Source organism: Schistocerca cancellata, chromosome 7, assembly GCF_023864275.1.
Source record: "Schistocerca cancellata isolate TAMUIC-IGC-003103 chromosome 7, iqSchCanc2.1, whole genome shotgun sequence".
In the NCBI taxonomy this organism is placed as follows: domain Eukaryota; kingdom Metazoa; phylum Arthropoda; class Insecta; order Orthoptera; family Acrididae; genus Schistocerca; species Schistocerca cancellata.
Genome location: NC_064632.1, coordinates 317,461,485 through 317,484,479, shown reverse-complemented (window position 1 = coordinate 317,484,479; position 22,995 = coordinate 317,461,485).

Genomic DNA, 22,995 nt, shown 5'->3' with positions numbered 1-22,995 from the left:
AACGGAGTATTTCATTATTACCTGCTATTCTGGCCTGTCGCTTGAGGAGCATAAATTAATCTGACCACCACCTATGTTCGACGTCAACATGGAATGATCACTCAGACTGCAGGTGACAGCACTAACAGTAGGAGCGGGGGGGGGGGGGGGGGGGGGGGTTAAGTGTGCCGGGTGGAGAGAGGGGACGCGGAAAATGGGGCAGTCCCTGTCGCAATGCCAGAGCAGTTGCCATTTTTCTGACTTTAAAAGGAATATGACCAGTGGTTTTCGGGCCAACTGTGGGATCATTTCCGACACGCCTACGTTATAAACTCCATCACTTTATCTCCCTCTAGGAAAGTGGGTGCACTCAGCGACTGTTATATTATTTATAAATTATAGAGCGCAGCAATCAGTCGCCCTTTTCTTTTGCGGGTTTTATTTGGCAAATTTACATTTCGTCTAGTGTCTAGCCATTATCACTGCAAAAAAATACAACTCATGGCGTAATCTATATGGATTATACATTAGATTACATACCACTATTTTTTCGTCGATTCATGTCAGTTCAATGTTGTTCGGGCGCCAGTCACAGTTCTTTGAATACTAATGTGTAAAGAAGGTAGGCTGTGTGGAAAACACATCGATTGGTTGGATGTCGCCTTCTGTATGAACTACGTAATATGCAACATTCAAAGGAAAGTAAAAAAAAAACTTCCAGTTTGCATGGGAATCACATAAAATAAAACATTAAGTGTCTGTCTTTTACTCTCTATTCATGTCAGTTCACTGTTGTTCGGGCGTCAGTCACAGTTCTTTGAATACTACTGTATAGAGAAGGTAGGCTGTCTGAAGAACACATCGATTGGTTGTACGTAGCTCTCTGTATGAACTACGTAATATTTAACATTCGGAGGAAAGTAAAACACTTCCAATTTGCATGGGAATTATATAATATAAAGCCAAATTCTACACATTCTTAATAACAGCAATTCACTGTATTGGTTTTATTGTATTTATAATCAAAATATGGTTGAAGTGACACAGGGACTGGTACTCTCTACATCTGTAACGGAATGAAAATCACACCAACCACCCATCTTGCTGACCTTTGGTGCCATCTTCGAACTACTCACTTAATAAGAAGAACAACATACCCTAATGATGTTTGAATAAAGAGGAAAATAATACAAAGATAAAAACATTTAAATCAGGTAAACTCTAATAGTTACGTGTAGCATGTGCCTCCTTGTGTCTTGAAAATAAATTAAAAAATAGATTTTACCCATCTGATGTTCATATGTGTTTAAAGCATAGAACACAACTAACTCACAAGAAGCGAACCTGGAAATTTTCTTATATTTTCTGTGTTTACTGGCAAATGTGGAAATAAGTTGGACAGAAATGTAAATAATTTTACTTATGTTTTATTTTATGTGATTCCCATGCAAACTGGAAGTTTTTTTTTTTTTACTTTCCGTTGAATGTTACATATTACGTAGTTCATACAGAAGGCGACATACAACCAATCGATGTGTTTTCCACACAGCCTACCTTCTTTACACAATGGTATTCAAAGAACTGTGACTGCCGCCCGAACAACATTGAACTGACATGAATCGACGAGAAAACAGTGGTATGTAATCTAATGCATAAGCCATATAGGTTATGCCATGAGTTGTAACTTTTTATAATATCACCTGAACATGTAATTGTTGTATTTTTTAGCACTGATAATGCCTAGACAATAGCCGGAATGTGGATTTGCCAAATAAAACCTGCAAAAAAAAAAATAACGACTGTTTGCTGCCCTCTATAACTTATAAAGTTATAAACTCTTTGCCTGCCACCATGGCTGAAGTATACATTCTTGTTGTTATACTCTTCAGTCCGAACACTGGTTTGATGCACTCTGCAACCTTCCCTATCCTGTGCAGGCCTCTTCATCTCCAATCCTTTTGAATCTTCTTACTGTATTCCTCTATTGGCATCCCTCTACGATTTTTACCTGCCCCCTCCCCCACACTTCCCACCAGTACTAAACTGATGCTCCCTTGATGTTTTAGAAGATATTCTACCAACCGAACCGTTCTTCTAGTCAGGTTGTGCCTTAAATTTATTTTCTCCCCAATTGCATGGAGTGCCTCCTCATTAGTTATGTGCTCTACCCAACTCATCTTCAGCATTCCTCTGTAGTACCACATTCTCTGCTTGTTTAAACTCCTTACGTTTCAGTTCATACATGGCTACACCCCAGACAGATTTCCTAATAATTAAATATATATTCAAAGTTAACAAATCAGTTTTCTTCAGAAACTCTTTCCTAGCCCTTGCCCGTCTACATTTTATATCTTCTCTACTTCAGCCATCGTCAATTATCTTACTGGCCAAATCGCAAAACTCGTCTACTTTGTCTCGTTTCCTAATTTATTTCCCTCGGCATCACCTGACTCGTCAGTCACTGCGTGTGGGCATCTGCAGCAGGCGCCTGGTTCTTGCGCCCATGCTGTGTGCTCTTCATCGGCGACAAAGGCTGGAATTTGCTCGTCAGTGCCGCAACTGAAGGTCCACTCAAAGGCGGCAGATGGCCTTTTCAGTAGAATGACGTTTTACGCTCCAGCGAAAAGGTGACCCTCGGCTTATAAAGTCCTCCAAACTTCGTAGGAAGGCCAGACCGGCGGAGGAAGCATTATCCTCTGAGGAATGTTTTCATTGCATTCCCTTTATGAATTCGTAATTCAGGAAGCCACAAGGGAGCAACACAAGTACGCATCTATCCTTGAGGACCATGACCCCTACATTTAGTTAGTTTTTTCCTCGGCATAACGGCATCTGCCAGGGGGACGAGTACACGTGTCACACACCTCGCAATGTGCGAGTACAAGCGTGGTTCAGAAAGCACTAGAAAGAGTTTACAGTACTGCCCTGCCACCAGACTCCCCCTGTTAAAAAACAATTGGGAGTCTGTTGGACTACCTCAGTCGAGATGCTCACACAGTAGACCCTAAGCTTAGAATCCCAGCACAGCTGACCAATGCACTGGAGTCGGCATGGATCTACGTCTCTGTTGGTACTTTCCAAACCTTCACTGGGTCTCTTCTTGCACGTCCACCCTGCAAAAGATAGTTATTCAAGTTTCTGAGAGGTGGTCACATTAATGTGACTGGACGTCTTATATCAGTAAACGGCTAAAACGGCCTCACATTCGAAGTTGCAGGTTGTCTACCTAATGATTTACAGGAGCTACAAAAATTTGATTTCCAGTGTTTCATATAATTACCGACTGAATTTTTGCCATAATTTACTGTTTAACCGGTACAACCTTACGTTCAAAGTGTGACACGATAAATCAAACATAGAAGGTAGAAACTGTGTGGATTTTGATAGGTATTGTTACACAGAACGCGTGAATTATCCTGACTATATTCATCCAGTATTTGAGAATGAGAGTGCTTAGCGACTTTCAACAAACTTTACATAAGATTTCAAACAATTTTGTAACTTTTTGTTGCTTACATTCTTCATAAAATAATTAAGGAGTAAAGCTTACAGTTCACCATGTTTTTACTATATATGTAGCAAAACTACAGAATCAGACATGTCGTTACAGTTTATTGTTTTTTTACTACTAGTTATATTCGCCATACATTTTGTAGACGTTTTCTTGGCTGCCGAAGGACCAACACTGGTACAAATCAGTCTGTGAATGAAGAATACATATGGGACAACATGTCTGTTGAAAACGACCGTTGTGGCACGGTGCACCAAATTCCGGCATGGAATGTTGCTGCTTCATGACAATGCATATTTCCATATCGCAAATGTCGTACCACAGAAGTAACGCCAACCAAAGTGGGAAACAATCGAGCACGTACCCAATGGCCCTGGTCTCTCCCCACGCGATTCACGCCATCGGTCGCTTAAAAAAGGCCTTGAAGGGTTCACAATTCCTTTCGGACGAGGATGTGCAGCAACCACTTACTGACTTGTTCACACAGAGGTGCACATTGTTCATCAAAACGGTATCTTCAACCATGTGTTTCGGTGAGGTGGTTGTCACAATGCTTACGCCGATTTTGCATGTTTGGTATACCGATTCTGGTCTGTACGGCCTTCTAGCAGAAACATTTCGAGCGCCTCACATGGCTTTTCTCAGAACGGAACGTAAATTATGCAGGTTGTACTCATACAGCTTGAAAGAAAGAAGGAGGCTGTATATTCCAGTAATTCAGATTTTTTTTTTCTTATTGCCTCTATTCGCTATCCACTTTGCAGACAGCATCCACATATATCACTGAAGCTAACTGGAATACTATATTGTAACACAACGAGAAGTTTAGGAGAAAAACGAGCTTTTCTCAACAATGTTAGTGTACGGAGCTTTAAGACAAAACTAATAAAATCAACATAATTAGGGTTTCGCGCCTTCAACCATATATGCTTTACGTGCTTAACATTAAACGGTTAGCGCATTAACTCATTTTTAATCATATGTTCATGACAATGCACATTTTCCATATCATGTCATGGAAGTTTCTCCTTTTGTACACAATTTAGTGCTGAGGGACGGAAGGAAAGAACATCAGGGTTTAACGTTCCGTTGACGTCGAGGTCATTAGAGACGGAGCACAAACTCGGTTCGTTTCAAGGATGCGGAAGGAAATCGGCTGTGTCCCTTCGAAGGAAACATTCCGGCATTTTACTGGTGTGATTTAGAGATATCACGGAAAACCTAAACCTGGATGGCCGGACGCATGTTTGAACAGTCGTTCTCCCGCATGTGAGTTCAGTGTGTTGACCACTGTGCCAAATTTATCGGTCTTATGGAGGTGGATATCCTGGTAGATCTAAAGCAGAGTCGAGCTAATGTTATCCTGCACCATTCACAGAAGTACCAAAGCTAAGCTGTATCAATATCTCGGCTAAATTTGGCACCAAAATGAGCTGCACATTTTTCAAGAAAAGAAACAGAGCTTTCATTTCAGGTGTTTACTAACAAAAAATTGAAGTCACAGGAAATGGTTTGACATACAGTGGGCTGATAAAAGCCCTGGTATACCTCCTAATATCGAGACGAATCTGTTTCTGCTCCGCGTTGTGCTGAAACTCGACGTGGCATAGACTCAAGAAGTCGTTGGAAGTCCTCTGCAAAAATACTGGGCCGTGCTGCCTCTACAGCAATCCATAATTGCGGAAGTGTTGGCTGTGCAGGAGGTTGTGGACGAACTGACCTCTCGATTACGTCCAATAAATGTCCGATGGGATTCCTGTTTGGCGATATGCGTTCCCTATCATTCGCTCTAATTTTCCACATTGTCCTTCAAACCACGAACAATTGTGACCTGGTGACGTGGGCCTTTGGCATCCATAAAATGAAATGCTGTAGACGAACATAAACATTTCCAGTCGGTTCAGTTGGACCACGGAACCAGTCTATTCCATGTAAACACAGCCCACGCCTTTATGGAACCACAATCAGCTTGCACTGTGCTTCCTGACAACTTGGGTCCATGGCTTCGTTCCGTCTGAGTCACATTCGAGCCCTACAATCATCTCTTACCAACTGTAATCGATAGTCATCTGACCAGGCCATGGTTTTCCTGTTGTCACGGATCCAACCGATATGGTCAGGAGCCCAGGAGAGCCGCTGTAGGCAATGTCGTACTGTTAGCGAAGGCAATAGTGGTCGCTCGTCTGCTGTCAACGCCAAATTTCACCACACTGACCTAGCGAATGCGTTCGTCGTACGTCCCAAATCGATTCCTGCGATACCTTCACGCATGTTACTTGCCTATTATTGCTGATATTACGCAAACGCCGCTGCTCTCTGTCGTTAAGCGAAAGCTGTCGGCCACTGTGTTGTCCGTGGCGAGATATAATGCCTGAAATTTAGTATTCTCTGTACACTCTTGATATTGTGGATCTCGGAATACTGAATTCCCTAAAGATTTACGAAATAAATTGTCCCATGAGTGTAACTCTTACTATACCATGTTCATAGTCTGTTAATTGCCACCGTGCGCCCAAAATCACGTCGGAAACCTTTTCACATGAACCACCGGAGTACGAATGACAGCCCCGCCAATGAACTGCCCATTTACACCTTACGCACGTGACACTACTGCCAGCTGTGTATGTGCATATCGCTGTCCCATGACGTCTGTAACCTCATCGTACGTGGGTCGTGTTTTCCACTGGACATGTTATTCTGTCAAATATCTCCAGACACCCTCTCTACCCGTCTCCTCCTTGTAACAGCAAAATTACTTTGAATGGATACAGAACAGCAAAGTCTTTGGCTTTGGCTGTGTATCTCTGCATTTCTTGAGCACGCAGGTACTTAATGTGTTCCGACAAACCAGATACCAAACTCTTTCCTTGCAGCGTTTCTTTAGTAAAATCCAATATTTTTAAATACTTCTAAAACGCACAGCAGCAAAACGCACACCGGTCCTTAGAGTCAACTGTCTTCGTTATAAACTTTCTGCGAGTGCGAGGCGTAGCAACGAAGACAAATCCTACTCATCTATGGAGTACGTAAATGGTCACTGAATGGCCAATATGCATTTTCATTGTGTTTCCATCTGTTTTATTTCAACTCCAGTAAGTGGACGAACTAAGTTACCCCAGATGCTTGCGCTGAGTTTTAGTACAAGACAGTCAGAGTCAGTATGGTCTTACGTTTTTAATAACTTCACGTTTGCATGAATGACATGTATTGAAGAGAGGGATTGGACTACTGAATAGAAATATAAGGCACTATTTACAAAAGACGTACTACTCTATCTTTGGAATGAATGAAGTGATGTCGCCGTGATAGCTAACACCATTTGCGTCACAAAAGGGCTCTGAGCACTATGGGACTTAACATCTGAGGTCATCAGTCCCCTAGACTTAGAACTACTTAAACCTAACTAACCTAAGGATATCACACACATCCAAGCCCGAGGCAGGATTCGAATCTGCGACCGTAGCAGCAGCTCGGTTCCGGACTGAAGCGCCTAGTACCGCTCGGCCACAACGACCGGCATTTGCATCATACATTTTTTATTTTGCATCTTTTATTTGAGGTGTTGAAAATAAATGGAACGCCCTGTATACACTATAGTATATTGATGAAATTATGATCCTAGCCAGGGAGAACTTATGGTGTATGTGAACTTTCAGTTTACTATTTGAAAGCTAGAGAACTCTGATGTCTGTTCAGATACATCGTGTTTCATCAATTATTCAGTGTTGCCACCCACCTGAGTTGGGAAAATTTAATTATAACAAGGGACTTAATTACTGAGTTTGATACACATCAATTATAAAGACATAATTGCTTCCATCAATTCATCAGCTGAAATCAAATTAATGATGTGTCATGTTCTTTCCGAATGGAAGGCAACAACGGATTAAGTCTCAACATGACATAATTGAACTTTTACTGAATTATACGAAAATATTAGTCCTGCGATTCAGAAACGGCAGGTTGGATGCCATACGGCTATTCTAAAGTGGTGGTGGTGGTGGGGGTGGGGGGACGTGCATTGGGAAACAGACATTGAACTTTAACCTCAATTTATTTTCATAAAAATCAAATTTAAGCATTGAATAAGAGCTAAAATTAAATTAAAGATTGTCGTTTCCTATATTTCAGTAGTGATATCGTATCAATAAGCAGCGTGCTTGATACTGAGGGACATTCTGAGGTGAATTCATACGAAATTAAAGGAAGGACGGATTAATTCACACATGCACACGAGAATCACATTAAAACAATTGAGATCAAACAAAATTAGGGCTTCACCACGTAACTAATGACAAAAAGTTTCGTTCCTTCAGATATAGTAATGTTGCAATAAATAAAGTACTACAGACTATTCTTAGAAAAAGCAAATCTGTGTAAAGAAAGGAAAGATGTGGATGCAAGACTCAATAACATGGGAAACTCTCTAACTATTTGAATATTTACGTACTAATTAATTAAATACATACACGCCACGACTATAATACAAAATAAACCGCAGTGGAAACGAGCAACGAAAATACGGGTTCAAGTGATTCGTCTGAACACATGGTCTACAAGAAAGGAGCAAGTATTCAAGATATGAAATTAACATAATAAAAAACAAGAAAGTGCGCTTAATCTCAATGAGAATTTAATACCGCACGGCTTCATTACAGGAAGCACGACCGGATAGTGCAGAATGCACATAGTGGGAATTTACTACCACGTAGTATGAAACAAAAGAGTTACGATATCACTAATAAATCAAAAAGAAATGAATTTACAACAAGAAATCAAAATATGATCACACGAGAATACAATCACACGCGCATTCATACTTAGGAGAAACGTATCTATTGAATCGTCAGCGTTTAGTAGCTGAACGCATTTTGCACACCACAAGGTCTGGTAGAAAAACTTAATAAAACCTGTAAATACACTACTGTCTTCTCTGTATAATCAATGAAACATAACCTTGAGTTTATTTCTGTAAAAGTATATCAATTAAAGTACTTCAGACTCAAATAACATCATTCTAAGCCGAAGTGTTATTCTTAAGGCTACGTTGCACACTCGCCAATTGGCCAGCGCCAAGTGCTGAAGCATGCTCTCAGGACAACGAAACTCTGCAGGTAGCCAGAACTAACCAGAGGGCACCCATCTGCCACCAACCTGACTATGGCCGGATGACTTTGGCCAGGCTGTCACTACATCAGATAACGAGGTGCTGCTCGGCTAACTACCACTGAAATAAAAAATAAACACACGCCGTCACTCACACTTTTACACAGAGCTAAAGGAAAGAAAGGAAATGCGAGAGCCAAAATATAAATAATGTAAACAGGATTGAGGCTAATGGCTCTGAGCACTATGGGACTTAACTTCTGAGGTCATCACTCCCCTAGAACTTAGAACTACTTAAACCTAACTAACCTAAGGACAGCACACACATCCATGACCGAGGCAGGAGTCGAACCTGCGACCGTAGCGGTCTCGGGGTTCCAGACTGTAGCGACTAGAACCGCTCGGCCACTCCGGCCGGCCAGCATTGAGGGTTTGGGTGAAACATCAATATGCATAATTGCAAGAACCTTTAGAGAGATGCAGAGCACAGATGGTACGCATCGTTTAGTTGATTTAGAATGAAATTAATATGTCTTACTACTCAGTTTTCTCGCAGGTTGAGCCAAGATACACCCCGTGATTTCAAGATGACAATATTGAATGGGAGTATTATGTAACACTAACGGGACTACATGAATTTTCTCTGACAGAGACATTTCAACAGCTAATCTTAGTTATCAGCATCATTTGGGAGAACTGCGTTTTTGATACGTTGAATACGAAATCATACATAGAAATTATCAGGCATGGAACTATGCAATATCAGGTGTCACTTCGTTGAGCCACCTTTTGTGTATCCGGTAAGACGGGTGGGAGGGGGGGGGGGAGCTGTGAGAATTGAAGATCATCATTTTGTTCTGATCTTTCACTTCCTGCTAGTGTAAGCGAAAGCCTCTCAATTACTATTACAGTCTTGCTGCCTCGGCTAAATTGTGATATTTATATGCATAATGGCCTATTGTTCTTTACATCGGATGTGAGTGACTTTAATTTAGTCTGTAGAGTGCTTTGCAAGAAAAAGGAATTTATGTGCACTTTAGAATGTTTGTGTTGTCCATGTAGCCCGCTAAGGTTTGCCCTACGTCCTTGCGGTTGTGCTGGTCCATGTCCACGGCGTCCCATCTGCCTGCTGGCACGAGAGAAGCAAACTGTGAGCCAGTACCGTTTTCCATTTTTCCCGTTTTCCAAATTTTACGGAATGCTAATCAGTGGAGGAAGCACCTCAGAGCCCTGAGTTGTTTGTAGTATTCCATTTAATGAAGCTGACTTAATATGTTTATCAATAGAATACCGTTTGTATTTATTTTGGAAATTTGTGGTAAGCTTCTGTGGGACCAAACTGCTGAGGTCATCGGTCCCTAGTCTTACACACTACTTAATCTAACTTAAACTGCGCTAAGAATAAAACACACACACACACACACACACACACACATACAAACACATCCATGCCCGAGGGAGGACTCGAACCGCCGACGGGGGGAACTATGCGGACCGTGACAAGGCGCCCTTGGCCGCGCTGCTTTTATTTATTCAAACTACGTAGTTGCGTCGCATTGGGTGAATTCCTTGTCACCTTGTATTTGATAGTCAGGTGATAGAAATGGAGGCACCTTTGCACTGGGCGATAATTTACGACCTTACAGTCCGCCGCTCGTGGTCTCGCGGTAGCGTTCTCGCTTCCCGAGCACGGGGTCCCGGGTTCGATTCCCGGCGGGGTCAGGAAGTTTCACCTGCCTCGAGATGACTGGGTGTTTGTGTTGTCCTCATCATTTCATCATCATCCAGGAAAGTGGCGAAATTGGACTGAGCAAAGGTTGGGAAATTGTACGGGCGCTGATAACCACGCAGTTGAGCGCCCCACAAACTAAACATCATCATCATCATCACGACCTTACATGTAAACTTTAAGCACGAAGACTTGCTTAACATTATTGCACCGAAGCTGAGTTCAGAACCTTGCCTTCCCGCTCTTTGCGAGTCATACGAAGATCTGGTATTTGCAACTTAACTAAGAAGATTTTCTGTATCTCAGGTGAACCTGCCATATTTGTTACTTAAGTTCGTCTGGGACCTACCAGCTACGTGGGCTAGCTCGGATCCATTCGGGGAGGTCGGTCGGTTCCACAGGCTTCTTGATTTCCGCAAAGACAACACGCAAGTTGGAAACGCTACGCTGTGTGTGTAACGTAGGTAAGGGGTTCTCATTCTGTATACAGAGGCTGCCTCTCTCAATGTGCGGATTCCGTAGATAAGTTTATTGGCAAAGATTGCGTAGAGAGGGGTCTTTGAGATTTGATCCATTAACTGCATTTGTTATAGTGTCAGATTCTAGTGTGTATCCCGGTACAGTTTATCAGAGAAACAAGTTGTTCAAACTGTTAATTTCTTTAAAAGTAGATATTTAATGTTGAATACTTTAATTTTTTTCTTGTTATCAAGTATATTCCAGTTAATCATTCTTAGGCCTTTTTTGAATTTTCTCTAATTAATTAATATTTGAAGGGCACTTATTTCCTGAAGCAGTATTAAATGCTTAAGCAATTGTGGAAGTAAGTGCTATTCATGTTAGTGCCCCTATAAAAACTATAATTTCATGCATATTATATTATGTATGGGAAGTGTAATAATGGATGATATGTATTGCTCAACAGAAATTAGGAAAAGAATTGCAATAGCAAAAGAAAGATTCAAGAGGGAACAGAAATTACTTTGTGGATCACCGAATAAAGATCTGATGAAAAGACTTGCCAAATGTTACATCTGGAGCTTTGCACTGTATGGTACGGAGACCTAGACATTAAGGAAGGAAGATGAAAGAAGATTGGAGGCGCTAGAGATGTGGATGTGGAGAAGAATGGAAAAAGTGAAATGGGAAGACCGAGTAAGAAATGAAGAGGTATTAAGAAGAGTTGGAGAAGAAAGAAACCTGCTGAAAGTTATCAGAAAGAGAAACGGAAATGGATTGGACATTGAGGAGGGACTGTTTATTGTAGGAACGAATACAAGGAATGGTGGAGGGAAAAAGGGAAAGAGAAAAAAGAAGATATCAAATGCTGGACAATATAAAATGAGGCAAATAAGACTGGCTATGGACAGACAAAAGTGGAAGAGGCTTAACCCATGACAAGACCTGCCGTAAGGCAGAATACCATAGTACTACTACATAATATATGTTGGTTTTAACCTCTTTGGCGTGATGTTGCGCCCTGATTTGAAGGTTATTTGTCTTGTTTCTTGTTAGTCCGCAGTTCGTGGTCTAATGGTTAACTTTGCTGCCTCTGGATTACGGGGTCCTGGGATCGATTCCCTGTCGGGTTCGGCGTTTTCTCTGTCCGGGGATTGGGTGTTTGTGTTGCCCTCATCATTTTATCATCATCATTCGTGACAGTGGCTACATTGGCCTATGAAAAAAATTGGACTGTGTAAACGTTGGAACTTTGTACCGGCGCTGATGACCACGCGGTTGAGAGCCCCACAAACCAAACATCATCATCAGTCCCATGCTAGTTTTATGTAACAATATTGTGTAGTTTCAAATGTTATTCTTGTTGTCAGATGTGCATCAGTTAGCAATTTTAATGGGCCCTTTCGGTCGTGTTATTAACCAGTTGCTCTTGGTAACTGCTAGCATTTGTTGTTTATGTAATGAAGACGTGTTTGTATTTTTATCAATCGGTGAACGTTGTTGAAGAGAGAACTCATGGAGTCCAATGCTTTCATTTGGGTCCTTTCCCGGGTATCATAAGGGCGCCAAAGCCCATATCACAACTAGGCCAAAGACAAATTATTCGAGCTTAAAGAGGTGACAGATCGAATCCCATAGTGACAAATCAGAAGCGTGAGGACTTGGTTAAGCTTTTCTGAAAAATGGAAATAGAATCTCAAGCCACTGTGGTACTCTGTTGTACACCGGCCTGGCTCTATTCTATACGTACTACTCGCCTTCTTGCAAGGCAAGGTTTCTTGCCCGAGTGTTTCGGTCTAAGCGGGTGGCTTGTTTCCGTGGGCGCAGGCTGTTAGCCAGGATCACAAAACAGGGCCGTTGACAGCTAAGTGAAGCGCATCTGCCGACACCAAACTTGCTCGCAGCAAGCACGAATCTCGGTAGCATCCTAATGACGTTCTGGCACCGCTCACCAGAACACTTGCTAATCTATCACTACTCTGTTCGTTTACCTGCTGCCTGTCTGCATCTCTAATGGCCTTCTAATTGAATATCAAACAACAGACCACTTATCAAACTCACTTTCATCTGATAACGTCCACTTCGTGTTTAAATTATAAGTCACCGACTACTGGACTACCCGGATACGGGTTGTTTTCTTCATTGGTTCCTTGTCACCGGCTGCCTCAGTACCTCAGTACGGGAAGAAACCGTGGGTAACAGAAGAAATACTTCAGTTGATCGACAAAAGGAGGAAGTACAAAAATGTTCTGGAAAACTCAGGAATATAGAAATGCAAGCCTCTTGGGAACGAAATAAATTGGAAGCCGGCCGTTGTGGCCGAGTGGTTCTAGGCGCTTCAGTCTGTAACCACGCGACAGCTACAGTCGCTGGTTCGAATCCTGCCTCGGGCATGAATGTCTGTGATGTCCTTAAGTTAGTTAGGTTTAAGTAGTTCTAAGTTATAGTGGACTGGTGGCCTCAGCTGTTAAGTCCCATAGTGCTCAGAGCCATTTGAACCATTTTTAACCATAAATTGGAAGCGCAGGGAAGCTAAGACGAAATGGCTGCATGGAATATGAGAAGATATCGAGAAGGAAATGATTGTTGGAAGGACAGACTCAATATACAGGAAAGTGAAAACAACCTTCGGTGACATTAAAAGCAAGGGTGGTAACATTAAGAGTGGAACGGGAATTCCAACGTCAAATGCAGAGGGGAGAGTGGATAGGCGGAAAGAATGCATTGAAAGCCTCTATGTGGGGGAAGAATTGTCTGATGTGATAGAAGAAGAATCAGGAGTCGATTTAGAAGAGATGGGGATCCAGAATTAGAATTTAAGAGAGATTTGGAGGACTTAAGATCAAATAAGGCAGAAGGGATAGATAGATAACACCCTCAGAATTTCTTAAATAATTGTGGGAAGTGGCAACAAAACGACTATTTACGTTAGTGTGTGTGTGTGTGTGTGTGTGTGTGTGTGTGTGTGTGTATGTGTGTGAGTGTGTGTGTTTGTATCTTCACGTCTATGAGAATGACTGTTCTTCTTTTCTTACACTTATTTCAATGCGGATGCACATTACGTCCGAATTCCTTTGGGAATCAGGGTGAACAGCCAGCGGAAGGAGAATGGAGAGAAAGGCTGCACGTGTACGACAGGATGGGAAGTTTAGTCGGCTGGGAAGCGTGTCAGGATACCCGACGCTGTCAAGCGACCGCTTGTGTTAAGTGGGAAATCCGAGTTCGAGTCCCAGTCCTGCACAAATTTTCGCTCGTTGTCTTTGGATTTACACTCCTGGAAACTGAAATAAGAACACCGTGAATTCATTGTCCCAGGAAGGGGAAACTTTATTGACACATTCCTGGGGTCAGATACATCACATGATCACACTGACAGAACCACAGGCACATAGACACAGGCAACAGAGCATGCACAATGTTGGCACTAGTACAGTGTATAGCCACCTTTCGCAGCAATGCAGGCTGCTATTCTCCCATGGAGACGATCGTAGAGATGCTGGATGTAGTCCTGTGGAACGGCTTGCCATGCCATTTCCACCTGGCGCCTCAGTTGGACCCGCGTTCGTGCTGGACGTGCAGACCGCGTGAGACGACGCTTCATCCAGTCCCAAACATGCTCAATGGGGGACAGATCCGGAGATCTTGCTGGCCAGGGTAGTCGACTTACAACTTCTAGAGCACGTTGGGTGGCACGGGATACATGCGGATGTGCATTGTCCTGTTGGAACAGCAAGTTCCCTTGCCGGTCTAGGAATGGTAGAACGATGGGTTCGATGACGGTTTGGATGTACCGTGCACTATTCAGTGTCCCCTCGACGATCACCAGTGGTGTACGGCCAGTGTAGGAGATCGCTCCCCACACCATGATGCCGGGTGTTGGCCCTGTGTGCCTCGGTCGTATGCAGTCCTGATTGTGGCGCTCACCTGCACGGCGCCAAACACGCATACGACCATCATTGGCACCAAGGCAGAAACGATTCTCATCGCTGAATACGACACGTCTCCATTCGTCCCTCCATTCACGCCTGTCGCGACACCACTGGAGGCGGGCTGCACGATGTTGGGGCGTGAGCGGAAGACGGCCTAACAGTGTGCGGGACCGTAGCCCAGCTTCATGGAGACGGTTGCGAATGGTCCTCGCCGATACCCCAGGAGCAACAGTGTCCCTAATTTGCTGGGAAGTGGCGGTGCGGTCCCCTACGGCACTGCGTAGGATCCTACGGTCTTGGCGTGCATCCGTGCGTCGCTGCGGTCCGGTCCCAGGTCGACGGGCACGTGCACCTTCCGCCGACCACTGGCGACAACATGGATGTACTGTGGAGACCTCACGCCCCACGTGTTGAGCAATTCGGCGGTACGTCCACCCGGCCTCCCGCATGCCCACTATACGCCCTCGCTCAAAGTCCGTCAACTGCACATACGGTTCACGTCCACGCTGTCGCGGCATGCTACCAGTGTTAAAGACTGCGATGGAGCTCCGTATGCCACGGCAAACTGGCTGACACTGACGGCGGCGGTGCACAAATGCTGCGCAGCTAGCGCCATTCGACGGCCAACACCGCGGTTCCTGGTGTGTCCGCTGTGCCGTGCGTGTGATCATTGCTTGTACAGCCCTCTCGCAGTGTCCGGAGCAAGTATGGTGGGTCTGACACACCGGTGTCAATGTGTTCTTTTTTCCATTTCCAGGAGTGTATTTCAAAAGCCCGAACGCGTATGATGCCGTTGGTGTCTCTTCATGTAGTTAAAAGCGACTGTTTCACAAATTGGCGCCAGTACTGTCAGACATGTCGGACAGAACAGACACCACGGCTATGTATATGTGTGTGTATCTTCATGTTCCATATGCTTGAAGGCTCTCGTTCGTGATGGAATTTACGGAACACGATGGAAGAGTGCCTGAATGAATCTCAAATATCCATTGATGGAAGATACCGAAGCAGCAGATCCAATTTCTCCCCCTGAAGCCCAGTGCAGTCGGCGACTTCTTTCATTTTGCTCCGGCGCAGCGCAGCGCAGCACGCACCCACCGTGCGGCGACCACGTGATTGCGCCATTCCTGGGACGCGGCCGCGGCTGCAGCCGGCTTCCTGAGGGAGCAGCGGGCGGCCCCCCTGGGCCCCTGCCCGCGGGCGCGGGGAACCCCCTATCGTGGTACGGCGCCACGCGGGTTGCATTATTCATCGGCGCCCTTTCATCCCTGTGTCGCGCGGATTATTGGGAGCCTCCGCCGTGGCCGTGCCTTATTAATGGCGCTGCCTGCGGTCCAGTCGAGGAACCGCCGGCGGCCGTGACCGCGCGTGCGAGGGATCGTCGTGCCCCGTTTCGCCTTATGAAATTTTCCGCTGAAAATTTTGGTCGGGATTAATATAGATGGTAATTAGTCCCTCGCAGCGACGGCCATCTGCTCAGCGGTTCGAGAGAATGCATAGGATTATGGCCTGCACAGTTCACATCTTGGAATGTTTGCATTTGAACACACACATGGCTGAAGGCTATTCCCTCCAAATGGTAGCACTCGTTCCAAGAAAACCTTGCCAAAGATGCGTTCTTAACCTCCATTTTGCTTACAGCATAGCGCTAGAGTTCAATTGTCAGTTGAATGTTTAAATTCTGATTGTAATATCAGATTATTACAAATGACTGAAGCGATTTCAAAGATTTGCTCTAGCCATATTATTTGAGGAGCAGCAGCCTTTTCAGTAGTTGCAGGGGCAACAGCATGGATGACTGACTGATCTGGCCTTGTAACACTAACCAAAACGGCCTAGCTGTGCTGGTACTGCAAACGGCTGAAAGCAAGGGGAAACTACAGCCGTAATTTTTTTCCGAGGGCATGCAGCTTTACTGTATGGCATGGAGAGCTGCATCAAACCAGTCTCTGGACTGAAGACCACAACAACAATATATTATTTGACATATTATCAAAGGACTTTGTACACACACAGAAAACCTGAAAGCTTTTTTTGACATATTTCGAGTGCTCCATAAGTACCCTGCTAATGGGTTTGGAGACATCAAGGCGATAATCAAGTTCTTCTCACATTTGGCGCTGCGTCTCTCTATCAATCTGTTCAAAATTACTGATGAAGCGAGCTGACGGTTTGGTAGGTTTGTTGGCAGAGGTAGTGTAAGCACAGAATCTTTCACATAATCCCACACAAAAGAAATCGCATGGGACTAGGTATGGAGGGCGTGAATGACATTATATGAATTGCTGGTCGTCAACCTCACCACGATCGATCGTCGGTTTCTGAATTTCCTGTTTAAGAATTTACGTAACACTCTGGAAGTGCGGTGGAACACCATCCTGTTGGTAGGTGAAGTCCACATTGTCGGTCTACAGTTATGGCGTGAGCTAGTTTTCCAGCATGCCCAGATTCACGTAATGTGTAATGGTCTTTTTGCAGAAGGAAAAGTGACTGTAAACTTAAAATAGTGAGACTGCACAGGTCACATTAACAGATCACATTAATTTTCGGTGATCTCGAATGTGTTGCACGATAGCGTGGGGATTTTCTGTCCCTCATATTTGTACATTCTGCCTGTTCATTGTGCTATTCACAAAAAATGTTGCTTCAGCACTGAAGACGAATTTCTCACAAATACCATCCTCTTCCATAACTTGTTGCAGCCGTGCCAGAAATTCAATGGGTCTGGTTTTGTCATTAGCAGTTGCAAGCGGTAAGGCTTCAGCTACAGTCGTTTTCCGAAGATCTTCCAAACGATCGGTTGTGGTGTGTTCTACTCTCTGCTTGCTCTGTCCGTCGACTTCTGTGGGCTACATACGGACCTCGCTTTCACATGGTCAACCATTTCTTCACTAACTGCAATACGAACCATTGATTTCCCCTTGCAGAGGCATCCCGAAGCTTTAAACTATGCATACCATCGACAAATAGTGTTGGCATTTTGTGGGTCTTTGATGAACATCGTTCCGAAGTGGCGTTGCACTGTTACGGCAGACTGATGTGAATGCATTTCATGTACGACATACGATATCTTGACGCCTGCCATCTTGCCTAACTGCCCACTGCTGCACTCGCCTGGCAGAAACTTGAAGTGCGGCTGCAACAATACAAAACTGTTTGAGTTTTTCTGTACGAATGTTGAGTATTGTGGCAATATGCCAATTGATGTACCACAGTTACTTTACGAAATCGCTTCAGTCATTAAAACTTTATATGTTTGACGTATAGCAGTTTGTTTCAGGAAATATAGATTTCTTCAGTTTATGACACGGCACAGTATCGTTAAGTTAAATTTGTCATATTCATACACGAAACTCTGTGAAATCAATCAAGATTTACTTTTTTTTCATCTTTTCAAATTACAAAACAGAACAGAAATTGTTTCAGTATAACTATTTCATTTTATAAAAGTAATTTTCACAATTTAAAATCATTATCAAGTGCTCATAAATCTTCAAAACAAGCAGTAGTATTTCATATTAAATGAAATAAATATTTGTATTGCACATTTTTTGCGTCTAAAATGGATCTTTGATTTACTTTGTATCCAGAGTTTTGGCAAGAGATGTTGTAACACAGCAGTAGTTGTAACTTTGCATGGAGTGCTTAAATCTGTAGCTGAGCAAGTAGACTTGAAAAATTACTAGTATCCAGTGACAGAGTCTTAAATGTATGTGTGCAAGAAAATTTCTTCAAAAATCACTAGTTCCACTTGTATGGGAAGTAGCAAAAATCCAGGCAAGTAATGGAATGACTATTACCAACAATCATCGAGAACATCAATCCATAAAAATTAGAGCAAAAAATGTTTCTCTTCCTGCTCTCGCATAATTTGAAATACACTACAACAAACTCGTTCTTTTGGAGTAAACTGCAAATAAACTCAAAATCTGTATACATTTTGTAGTCGAGAACAATTATGGCAGGAGAATTACAAGTTTCAATACCGTAACAAATTTATTCCATCTGTTTCTTCGTCCTTCTTCTGGTATTGATGTTTTATTTGTTATAGAGGGTAAATCCGAACTTTACATATAAAATTTCGCAGTTTTTTCTAGACGCAAACTGTCATACAAGGAATCCGTGAACTAAAGTGATTCGATCCGGAGTAACTGCGTTTCCCTTCATTTCTCGCCCGCATTTATATTTTTATTTCACTGAGACTATCTGCACAGGAGTGCAGATGTCGACAGTGTGCGGTTTGTATTTTGTTTGGAAACAAACCTGATCAGTTCACTCGCGGTACTGGTTGTTGATCACAGTGTGCTAATGAGCACTTTACTGTTCTCCACCGAGCCTTCAGTCGGTACTGCTTGATTATGCGTCGGATTTGTATTTCCGGCATTTTCACTTGTGCGTCAACGATGGTGCGTAGCAATATGGAAAGTATGACTGAGGAACAGTTATCGAAGTTGTAGGTCCAATTGTAATGTGGTTGTTATTGCAACTGGAGTAGCTCAGCGCAGCAACGCATTCACGAGGTGTGCAGCGGTCAAAACCCCGTCACTAAACGTACCTGTACTGCTGTGTATCACTCTTAACGCACAACGTAGAAAAGACAAACCCAACACAGAAAGAAGCACTACTGAGTGTAAGCTCCGTGCAAAGAGGAGAGTGGTCGTTACCGTTGTCGACAACACGTATCGGGAGTGAAAGAAACAAATTTTTCGCATGAAAGTCACACAGTGAATACTTGCCATAAGTGTACTGCTGTGCAGATGTTTTCAGTGGTATACAGATAAAAAGTTACCCGATGGTAAGAACCTAATAGAAGTGCAATGTTTCACCGGAGATCATACATTTATTAAACCATAATACTTAGAAAGTATTCCTAAACAACCTCAGAAATTTATATTTCACTTTGTGTAATGTTTGATATGAGACGCTAAAGAGCGACACTACCTCATGTAAGAAAGTTTTTTTGAGTCATTCGTACCAACCTTGTTAAAATGACGTCAAAATAAATTCCACTGTAGGTTAGAGGGTATCCGTATACATCTAGAACACTAGCTGTGTCAGTTACACCGAGGCTCAGAATTCTTCCACGGAAATGTTTGGTAAGAATGACTAGAACAAGCCACAAAATAAAGGTGGCATATGCAGCCGAATGTGTCAATCGAACGGGATAACACCAGAAATGTTGACTGACATGCAGACGGTGTGTTCTTTGACTCACACGAATTGTGTGTGTTCACAGTCCAACCAGTCGGGTCACTCCGTTGGTAGCGACCTTGAGGTATTGCGTACATCCGTATGGAAATGGTTGTATTCATGAGTTGCTACCTGAAGGCAATAATCATGTGTGGTACACTATCAGTGGTTCATGTCTCCTGCAACACCAAATAAGAAAAATCTTCGCGAAACGTGGTTCTACCTCGAGCGATATGTGAATGCAGAGGTTCATCGCACTTTGGCGTTAAAAGCAAGAAAAAAATTTTAGAAGCCGTACTGACCCTTCATGCACAAAAATGTGTGTTTGGTGATTTGATTTAATCCGGCCAGACAGTATTACGCTTGTTGTACTTTTGTTTATGGTAATCTCAGTCCCCCTTTCAGGACCCTATGTAATCCGTTCAGCTGTTGTTTTAAAGTCTTTGTCTTCTCTGAAAGATTTAAAACGTCACCAGCAGCTTGTATTTCCCTTAAGTTTATTTCTCTTTCTCAATCTCGCCTTAGTCTCCCTTGCTGACTGCTCAGTGTACATGCTGAATAACATGGGTGATGGACTGCTGCTATGTCTCCCCTTTCTCCATTACGGCCTCCCTTTTACGTGTCCTTCGATTCTTACAACTGCACTCTGCTTTCTTTATAAGTTGTAACTACCTGTTCTATGTGGCAGCACCGTTTCTGAGGGCGTAGTCAATTAGCTTTTTAGTAACTTCTCTGCTTGGCCCACAGCTTGCGTAATGTCTTAAAATGACATCTTTATACTTTTACAAAAATAGCTGCAATTAGTTTGCTTCTTGTTGTAGTTACATAGGTTCGCGACAAGATTTTTCGGTATTTGTGCCATTTTCAGGTATTGTTGTTGACATTACATCGTTTTATTCTACTTCTATGTAAGAGTACTATCAGACTTTTATCTTATATTCATGTCTACATGTCCATAAAACATCTTAGAACGTAATTTCTTTTATTTACTACGTTGTTAATATAGGTCACGCATCTACTATCTAAGGATATTTCGTGTTGTTTTTTGACTTGTAAAATGACAGATGATTCCACTGACATATTATGTCACAAGTAAATTACAACATAGATAGTTGGAGATACTTTTTGCCTGGAATATTTTGCATTATGTGGATGTGCGATCTCAACGTTGTCTGTTCTTTCCTTTTCTATCGTGTTATGTTCATCCCTTTTCTATTGTGTTAATATTGTTTTCCAGAAAATTTTTATGTTTAATGTGCATTTGTTCGTTTATGGTCCTATTTATGTATGTATAAATTTCTAGTTCTCCCAAAATGTTAGTGATTCGACCTTTTGGTATCTTATGTAGAACTTTCACAGCGTCTTAGATTGTGTTTCCTCTTGGTAAAAACTCGATTAGTTGCTTGAGAAATCTCTCGTGCGTTCTTCAAATCTTATACTAAAACTTCGTCCTGTTTGTCCAACGTAAAAGCTACTGCAGTCGTCACAGGAAATCTTGTGTTCACCTGGATTAGAAAAGGTAGGGACGTCGCTTATTCCTGATCTCAGCTTTCTTTGTAAGTTACTAGTACTGCGAAAAGGTAGCTGCATTTTCGTCTACTTTAAAAATTTGTTTATTTTGCGTGATATGTCACCTAGGTATGTTGGTGGCACAAATATATCGGGATGACTTTGGTTTTATCATCTCTTTTCAGTGTTATGTCTATATGTACGTTGTCTGCTTTAGGTTTACTTTGATCTTGGTACATCTTGAGCACTGCATCTTGGTCGAAATTATTTTTTGTCCTACATATTGTAGTGCTGTAATTTCATTTTTATAGCTTGTTCTTCCAGAGGTAAATTTATGATTCTATTGATCATTGATTTAAAGTATGCATCTTTATCCAACCTGTGATGTTATGAATTTTAATTCACGATGACGTCAGTCGTTAGAAGCTTTCTGTAAATTTCAAATTTTTGTTGGTTATTCCCATTGCTTACTTACGTCTAATAGATTGATGGATAGGATTAAGATATTGAAGAAATTGCTAGGCGTGGGCACCATTGTGGACTAAGAAAAAGCTCGTCATGTGTCACCATGGAAGGTGGAGACCACGAAGCGTTGCTAAAACATTGTGATGAAGGCAGGCCTTGGTTCCATCTTCTCATCAGTCTTGATACTGTGGAGGCAAGGTCATCCTCCCCTGGGTCATTGTCTGCAGCACACGTCCCTGGTGTTGCTGAAGTTGCTGGAAAGGCAGCGGTAAGTCGGGATCCAGACGTGCCACAGTTTGCAGGGGAATCTTCTTTCCTCGTTGAGGTCCCTGTAAGTCATGCTGTGGCAGCGTCAACTCGTCTTTTTTCTACGGTGCCGTGGTGTGACGAGAAAACTTGCTTGGCACACTGGAACTTAATCTGCGAAATGGCACTAAAGTTTGTAAAGTTTGTATCTATGGATACACTGACGACACTAGGAGTGTAAATGATAGGTCGATAGATATTATCGCCGTTGAGAAAAGGGACGCAATTTTGGAACCAACAATAAGTGACGCAGACAGGTAGAAACAAAACTTGATAACTTGAACGCTCATCTATAACATTGAAGGGCGAAACGAAACTGTCATCGTTGATATGTACTGTGCCGCTGGTGTCGCAAGAGAAACACAGTCCCAGTAACCAATGTAGAACACGTTCAGAAAGATTTCCTGATTGCAGCCTGTCATCGTATACTTTATTCCATGGTAAAATGAAGTTTGCGAAGACCGGCTGCAACCCCCGAAATATTTTTGAACAGTTGATTCGCCGGGAAAATTTTAAATTTTACAAATGTAGAACACGTTTATAAGAAAAAACTTCAGGTAAAATGTCCTACGTGGAGTAAGTTTTTGCCCGATGTACAAGCGTCTGACTAATTAGGTAGAAAGTAAGCCAGCTCAATCAATATTCGGAAGTTACACGAAAGAAAAACACCATCTTTCTGCGGCGTAGCACACAAGTGGAAACCTCCTCAGAACAACACAAAAATACAAATCTGTTCAGCATTGACTTAGTGTGCCAAGTGGACTATATCACAATTTAAGAAGTGTTTGGTCTCTGTCCATGAAAGTACTTGA